Here is an 8,928-nt window from a genome sequence, read left to right as displayed (position 1 = left end):
AATCATTGTGATTGCAATGTGCAATTGTCAAATACGGTCAGCCTGGAAATCAATCCAATAAAAATGGAAAGCAGGGTGTTGGGGGCAGGGAGCCTGGGCTGGCAGAGGCAGGAAAAAGGGTTTGCTTGGAGACTTTGATTAAAATGCCATAAGAGGTTTTCAGGACACACAGCAGCTCTTCCTACTTTGGTGAAGAGGTAAAAGCCTCTCAGTAAATGCTGACACACTCTGGAAACATTTTACCGTTCCCAGGACAGTTGGGGGATGCTGTTTGCAGAGTCCTCCTCGGGGGTGCGGAGGGGCCTGGGGCTGGCTACGTTGGGGCTCGGTGTTTTAGCACAGCTTCCCCGGGCGAAGCCGCGGCCTCTCTGCCATCGCGGCGTCCCTGCCACCGCAGCGTCCCTGCCACCGCGGCGTCCCTGCTTCCACGGGGGAAGGAGCTGTGGCAGTTGCAGGACGTGGAGCTGGGCAGGCTGGGGGCAGTTGGGAACTGGAAAAATAGGGGGAAAAAGAAAGACCCCTGGCAAGGTTTCCAGATACTCCTGTTTAAAGCGCGCTGGAGCCCGGTTTGGGTCGCTGCGTGCTTAGGCGGGCAGACCCTCGCTAGCTGGCAAAACCAAAGCGACGGTGAAGTCTCTTACTCGGAGGCCAACCAGGGCGTGCTCTGGAAAAGCAATCGGTGAACACCAGAAACCTTAATGCCACCGAGCCTGTTTACTCATTAAGCTCAGCTCTGCTCCTCGCTAAGATTACACAGTCTGAGAGCGCTGGTGCTTAACTGGAGAAGCTGTTGATGTATCAGATTGCCTTTAGAAATATCACTGGAAAATACGAACAGGTTTTCTTGGCAGTACTTGAGCAAATGTACTCGTGCACACTCAAACTGTCACTATCCAGCTACTAGAACTAGAAAAATGATGTTAAATAGTTCCAAAACCACCTCCATACAAAGCAGGTTTACGGTGATTTAAAAGTTATAATAAATAGATTTTTTTTTTTTTAATATGCCTGAGGTGTTTCATCCCTGACACATGGTGAAGGCAGGTAGTCGGGACACAGGAGAAATACAGCCTGGGAGTAATGGCAAGAATAGGTGCCATGCAGAAATATATTGCTCAAAAACTGACTAGGTTTAAATATTCAAATTAAAAATAAGCTGAAGAAGAGAAGAGACCACGTTCACTATCTGAAGCAACTACCGTCAGTATTCCAGAGCCCCACTCAGCAAGGCAACACTCTACAAACATTATTTCCCCCAGATTACTCAGTAACGTAACAAAATACAGATTTGAATAACCTGTAAATACTGCGTCTGTCCTGCAGGTACTTACTTAAGCTAATAAAATCCTCTGTTCTGGGTAGCAAGGTGGCAATTGCTGTGTGAAAGCAAACAGAACTCGCTTTGGTTTGCATCATTCAGAAAGAAATGACGAATCAGGAGATGATAAATACATACACGAACTGCCACACTTCAAACCGCGCATCTTAAAAGTACGCTTTTCATCTAGGTGTAGGCACTGTCTAATGAAGCATGCCTAATTCTGGAACGGATTATTTTTAGTGTCTCTCCTGACTCAGGCTGGTTGTCAACAGCGCAGCTACTTGGCAGTGCCGAGGCAGGAGGCTGCCGCCTTTTCGCTGGTTTAATGGCAGGGCTCTTCCCTCCACTTAAGTCCCTCCTGTTCCGCATTTGAGACCCTGCCATGAAAGGGTCTTTGCCCCGGCGCAAAGCCAGGCATCGCCTAGCCGCAGCGGTAGGCAGGGCGTCTCTCAGACTCAGTTACGCCCCGTGAGCCAGCTCCGCTGCTCCTACAGCAAGGGGTGGAAGGAGCACGCTCAAATCTAGCTCGGCAAAAATGTGTTTTGCCCACATATAAGAAAGTTTCGTCGTGACGCAATGCCCTCCCAAAGCATGAAGGACGCGAGCTCCGTGATCAGCATGTGCGTGATCCTTGCTGAAATCCCGCTCTTGCTGAAATCCCAGGGAACGTCGTTCCCAGAGCCAGGTCTTCCTTCAGCCATCTGAGGCAGAAGAAAAATGAATGTCATAAAAATGAGGCAAAAGGAGGTTGTGTGACCAGACCGAGATGTCACCTGTCGTTTGATGCTGTTGTCTGCTGTTGTGTTAGGCATCCGACTGTTTCCTCCTGCCTTCGTGTCCAGGGAGAAGTGCCTCCAGCCTGGCCCAGCCGCCTCCCATGTAAATGGGCTTCACAGCCCCGTTCCCAGCCAAGCTGCTGGGAACACCCAGACCTGTGCTCTGAATCAATCCGTGCAGGACGTGCTCCTTGGCCGCTGCCGCGACCTGTCGCTCTGGGAAGACCTGCAATGGTGCTGGACGTCTCTCCTGGAAGGGAGACAAAACCCTGTAGCAGCAGATGATCTGGCACTCTACATTGGCTTTGCTGGCCTTGAGCACGTGCCTTGTACCATTGGTCTGAGAAGTGTCATTTTTGAAGAAACGGCTTAGAAATTGCTATGTTGGATGCAATCGTGCTGTTATCTTACCAGAGAAGGAAGTTTGTCTTCTGCGAGCAAAACACATCTATTCAACAACTGTGCAGAGTTTAAGCTGTAATAATAGACTGGTGGAAAAACATGTAATTTGTCCTCATCTAATCAAGAAACCAGAACAGAGTTAAAGCAATATATTTTTTTTACCCAGTGCCAGTTGGAAAAAAAATGGAGCTTATTCTGTATTGTTTTGGCCTGAAAATAGGATGCAGATCCCTTCTGCGAATGCTTTACCATTAGCAATTAGCTTGTGCGTCTAACTGTACTCTGTATAAGCTATAAGGTTTGCGTGTAAGCTGAAGGGCTCGAATCTCACCTACTGTGTGCGGTATCAGTCACGCCTTCTCAGAGGAAAGCTCTGGGTTGAACTAGAAAAGAGGCAGAGAAGGGCAAAAATAGAGATAAGATTTATGGAAAGACTTCTGTATGAAGAGGTCCTAACTAGACTATGACTGCTCAGCTTGCAGAGGAGATGCTGGGCAAGGGAGATACAATAGAAATGTGCAAGAAGCTTCAATATTCACAAATTCAGATTCAGAAAACCTCTCCAGAAAATCACAATTTCATATGGTCACCCCTACCCCTAGCTAATTCAAATACAAAGTATTTCAATTATAACAGGAAGAAACTTTTTGGAAGTTTGGACTGGCCCAAAGGAGCTGATGCTCATAAGCTTGTTTTGCAGTTTAGAATAATTTGATTTAATAAATGCCTTTCGCATCCACTGAAAGTAAACTGGAGGACCGCTGCAGAATTCTCTCTTCCTGGCTCTGTCGCTGTGCAGAACAGCTAATTCCTTTCGTTAGGACAACCTGCTTCTAGACGGTGGGTCATGCCACCTCTGGCAAGCTTCTGTGTAAGTTTACTGGCACTGCTGGCTGACACGCCTGTTCTGGATATAATGGGATTTCTATTTTTTTTCTTGTGTGGTCCCCTGGCAAAATGATCCATCCTAGTCCCGGGATTTCTGTAAGAGCCAACCCTGACCGATGAGCTCCAAGGTGGCATTTCCCTAGCAGATGCCTGTGGTTGCAAGGATGGCCTCACGTGGGAGGACCCTGAACTGCTCCGAGCTTTGAAAGCGAGGACTAATGTACACTGCTGCTGCCCGTGAAGCTGCGTGAACACCAGGCAATTCCTGGTCTTCCCCCTCCTTTCCACTTAGAGGGATGATTAGGAAACCTTAGCCAGCTGGCCCGCTGCTTGGGTAGTTCAGGGACAATTTGTCCTGCCCAGTGCTTGTCCTGGTTTTCACACTTCTCTCCTCTCCGCTCTGCTCTCCCGACTGCAGAGGCACAGAAATCAATCAGGGTCCCAGGGCTTTGGTAAGCAATCTTCCCTCAGAGAAAGCAATTTCCCAGCACGCGGAGCGTAAGGTAATTCAAAGAAAGTGAGACCATGGGCTGTGTTGTTAGGTGAGGGTCATTGCCAAGTATATTTCTGTTTTCTACTTCTTCTACGCCCTGGTCTGGTAGGAACAGTATTATGTGCTTTGCAGAAAGAGCCCAGCATGGTAAATGAGGTGGCAAACAAACTCCTGCTTCTTATCAAAGCTTTCAATCACTGTCGGGAAAGTCATCCGCTAAACCAGCAGCTCCTGGAGTGCTTTTTCCTGGTAAATTGCTAAAGAAGTTCAGGAGAGCAAAGTGACATTTCTTCTTGCTGCCTGTAATTAATATTTTAGGTGCAGCAAGAAGCTCGCTGCCCGGGCCGGTCTGGCTGTCCTCGTCCAGCGAGGCTGGGGAGCCGGCCCGCGGGAGGGGGTTCAGTGCCACGTGCTCGGAAGCCACGGCTGCGGGATGCCGGACGGGCCCCGCGCTGCCCCGGCTGCTCCTCCAGCCCGCCCCTCTGCCCCCGCAACGCGACGTCAGGTCTGCGTGAAAGGCCGCTGGATCCATCAGTGGGTGAATAAACGCTCGCGGAGAGAAAGAGAAATTATTAGAAAGCCTGGGATGGTTCCTGGGCTGGGTCCGTGACAGGGCTGGGCGAGGACTTCATCCGTCTGCTTCGTGTGAGGCAGCACGTGCAGAGCAAAGCTGGGGGCCAACAAGTCACTACCGGAGACAGGACGAGCAGTTCGTTCAGCTGCAGAATTACAGGAATGCAGGCAGCGTCCGGAGGGGTCTGTATACTTAAATACGTACATACGAATACGTACGATATGTACGTATAAAGAAGCAAATTTTATTTCCTTTCAGCAGGTACTTCCGTTTATCAGAAATATCAACAAAATTTCTTTTCGTTTTTTCATAGAAAAAATTAGTTATTAGCTCAAAGTTGCATGAAGGATGCACCGAAAGCAGTCATTTGGTAACAACAAAGAATCAGCTTCCCAAATGAGAAATCTCCCTCTTGTGTCATAAAAAAGACATTTCTGTATTACCTTTGGAGAAGCGATGGCTGTTAAATCTTACAGAACGTAACATAAGCCTTTCTGAAGTGCTGAGAAAGCCGATTCGGAGGGAGCTAGAGTGCCAAGGAATGGAAGGGGAACACTTAGCAATTGAAATTGCCCATTGCCTGATTGGAAAAAGGGTTTTCCAAACATCCTTTGAACTGGAGCTGCTTCTTAGCTGCTCTAATACGCTCGCTCCAGCACTTCACATCCTTCGTTGAGAGGCAGAACACTTGAGAGACGTGAGCAGCGACAGCCTGGCTCCACAGGCAGGGAAACCTTGGCCGAGAGTCGCTTTCCCACTGCGCCAAGTGTCTTTTCCCACAAGGTCGTAACGGAGGCTGGGAGCAGCACCAACATCTCCCGCACGGGTTTTATAATGACGTTTGTGCTAACGACAGGTGCCTGCAGCTGCGGCCCCCACGGCCCAGGCGAGGGCCGGGCATCGGCAGCCTAACCCCGGCACGGCGTGGAGCCTGCTCCCCGCGTCCCCGCAGTCCTGGCCCGGCGCTGGGCATGGCCGGTCCGTGCTGCTGGGGATGCCCGTCTGGCAGCACTTGGGCTGAGACCTCCTCCGTGACGAGCCGCTGAGCAGCCGCCAGACACAGCCGGGGACCCAGGGGCTGGATCCAGGGCTCCCGTGGCCCGTCGCTCCTCCCCGAGCGAGCCGATGCCGGTCAAAGGCCTTTCTGGTGCAGAGGAAGGGCTCGCGCTGGTAACTCGGGTACCGCAGTGCTCCCGAGAGAGGGTATTTACTCAAGGGATGATGCTGAAAGGTTTTTCCCTTTTTTGCATGCTTACTTTGGAAGACTGAGGCTTTGTTTCCTTATATACCATATAATTTTATGAAATGCTTCATTCCTGTTTCCCTTAGGTATAATTGGATTTTTCTCAATAAGCAACAAAATAAAAAAGGAGTTTATAGCACCTCTTCAACATTCACTTGTTTAAAAGCAAACAATACCCCAACGCTTAAAATCAAGGGTGCATTTTTAAAAGCAAGGCAAGGCAGTAACTCCTACTTTAAAAAGCCCTACAAGTTTTATGAAGCTATTTTACACGGCTCCAGAGTTTCAGGAGAGAAGAAACAAACACTCAGTCAAAAACAGAATACATTTTTATAGCGGCAAAATTTCTAGAATGAGACTATAGATCTTCTGCTAATATGGGGAGCCTTCAGAAATACACACCCACATGCCAGCACAAACAACACACAGCTATAGAGATGGATGTCATACAATATTTAAAAAGAAAAAAATATATAACTCCCAGGGAGGCAGGGCTGGCTCTTCTCCCAGATGGATTCTTGTTCTGACAGCGTCACAAACATGACAGATGTGCTTCTTTCTAATTGTTTGTGTTTGTGGTTTCTCTCTCTTGTCTGCGATACTTCAGGAGAAGTCGCCTCTCTCCTGCCACTGTGTTCCCCCTCTTTGGTGTTGGAAGCTCTTTGCGTTGTTAATGTTCTCCAGCGTGACGTGAGCCTGCGCCGTGCTGGCTGAGGTGCCTGTACCCCGGCCTGTTTCCTCCTCTGGGCCCCCCGCAGAGCCGAGGCCTCCCGCTCCCACCCCCCGGTCCCGCGGGACCCCCCGCACAACTCTTCAGAGCCGCTCGCTCTTATCTTTGGTGTCACAGGCTGCGAACAGATACAGACAAACCAGAACCACCTGCACGTACTTGTGCTCATCCTGACGTACGGGCGGGTACTGCAGTGATTTGTATCCGCCCTCACCTCGGCACGTCTCTGCGGTTTCCTTACATCAGAAATCCAGCCTGCACGCACTCTCGGGCAGGTACCTCATTTTTCTGCCCGTATCTGCCACACCTGGCAATCAGCTGCATGCTAAAAATAACAAACAAAAAGAAGGTGGCCAAACAGCCTGGAGAGAGATGTCTTCCAGACCTGAGAAGCCTCCTCCCCATGTGCAGCTGATTTATTTCCCCCCAAACGCAGACCAGCGGGCAAATGAATATATTTTTTCTGCGTGGGCATATGGGCTCTGCTAAGAAATGTTTTTTCTCTCGTCTGTACTGATTTGCCGGGTTTCAAGGCTGCAGTTGTTTCGTTTGCCCTCCCTGAGACCACCCAGGACGTTTAGGACTCCCGGTCCCTTCAGATGTTTGCTCTTCAGCTGTGCTGGGTTCATCGAATGTCCTCACCAAGCCCCAGAACAGAGAAGCCTTTGGTGCCAGATGTTCCCTGATGCGACTCCTGCATCTGTGACTTTTACATGCTCGATTCGCCGCCAGTCAGTCGTCAGCCTCATGCACAGCTCTTCCCGCACAAAGGTCTCCTTTCTCCTGTGCTTCCAAGAGCGGGACGGGGCAGCGACGGGAGGGTTCGCGGCAGCAGAGACTGACCGGCTAGCACACGGTATCGCGCGTTGGACCCACGGCGCCCCGGCCGCGCAAACCCTTCCTTGCCGTCCCAACGCGAACGCAGCAACGCCTTCGTTGTACCTCGTGGTATTTGGGAGAACCGGCCCGGCGCGGCCGTCCGGGAAGCACCGAACTGCGCTCAGCCCTGCGGCCGCCGAGCCCGCTCCCGTGCAGCGAGCGCCGCGGACACGCGGGGGAGCTGCAGCCACGCGAACGGGGCGGCGGCTCCGACCCCCCCCCCCCGCGCTGGGGGCGGGGGTCCCCGGGCAGCCCCCGGCCGCGGCCCGGGGCTCGGGTTCGTGGAGCCCACGGCGAAGTGCCCCGTATCGGGGCGGGCGTTGGCTCCAGCGGCGGGCCGGCGCGAATCCCGCGCCCGGCCGAAACCGCTCCGTACGGCGCTCAGTCTCTACCCGCTTCCTTCCCCCAAACCCGGGGCTTTTTGGGGGAGGTGAGAGGCTATGCCAGCTTGCAGCCTAGATCCCCTTGGCAGGCTCTGCGTCCTGCACTCGCAGGATGTGGCGAGTTAAGTCAGCTTTTGTTTTGCCTGATTTCCTTCATTCGTGGCACTCCACCAGCACCCTTCCCCTTTTCTCCAGCCGCAGACAGCGAGCAGGCGACAGGTCTCCCTCTGCCAGCAGCCGCCTCTTCCCCCGGGGCTGCCCGGCCTTCTCGGAGCGTCCCCCTCCTCTTACACCCCCTCCAGCCCATCCTTGCTCTTCCAAGGGCTTCACCCAGCACCGTCTCTTCTCTAGTGGCGGTGGAAAATGGTGCGTAGGAAGTAAAGAAAAGCCTGCGAGCCGGAACCTTGGTACGAGCTGCTACCATTTTTCATGTACGTGATGAAAGGACGTCTGCCCTAAAACCATATTCCAAGGATAAAAGCAGAGACAACGGGTGAAAAGCAGAGCGCCAGGAGAAGCGCAGTGTAAGAGAAAGGTGATCACAATTAGCGGTAATCGCTGCTTGGCAGTGCCACAAGGGCACTTACAGCCTCGCACAGCTCAGGAGAGGTAACCCACGTGCTTTTTTTCCCTGGGCTCTGCGATTGCGAGACCAGAGGCACTGCAAAAGTTCCAGTATTTATCAAGGCTGGGAAATAATGCTCAGACAACCCTGTCTAGACAAAACCATCTGCTTCAGAACATACTAGACAGGAGGCTGCAACGGTTGAGGTGAGGTTTATTGCTGGCATTGTCACTGTGTAAAGCCCTGTCACTATGGGACACTACTTTTTGCAGTGGATTCAGAAATTTCTACTTCAGAAAGTGCTGGTTTCGTAGCACGGGTCACCATCTGACAGCGCAGGCCCCGTGCTGCAGCACCGGGCAAACCCAGCGCTCCCCCGCAGTCTGACTCCCACCGGCGGGAAAGGCCGTTAAAAACTGGTTTCAGCTCTTCAGAACTGAGCACGTCAGCAATGCCGAGCACATCTTGTAGGAAGGTCAGAGACGGAATGATTTGCCACCTTCTCCACAGAAAGGGTTAGTTCTCCTTTCAGCCGCCACGCCGGCTTAGCAGACTGCTGGGTAAGCAGCTCCGACAGCAAAAAAACCTGCTGCCCTCAACAACGTCAGCCGCCCAGCAGCGGCCCCGCGCCGGCTGAGGCACCCGTGGGTGACATTCCCTCCAGCAACAGTCTC

Source organism: Mycteria americana, chromosome 20 (assembly GCF_035582795.1).
Source record: "Mycteria americana isolate JAX WOST 10 ecotype Jacksonville Zoo and Gardens chromosome 20, USCA_MyAme_1.0, whole genome shotgun sequence".
Classification (NCBI taxonomy): Eukaryota; Metazoa; Chordata; class Aves; order Ciconiiformes; family Ciconiidae; genus Mycteria; species Mycteria americana.
This window is presented reverse-complemented; position numbering follows the sequence as displayed.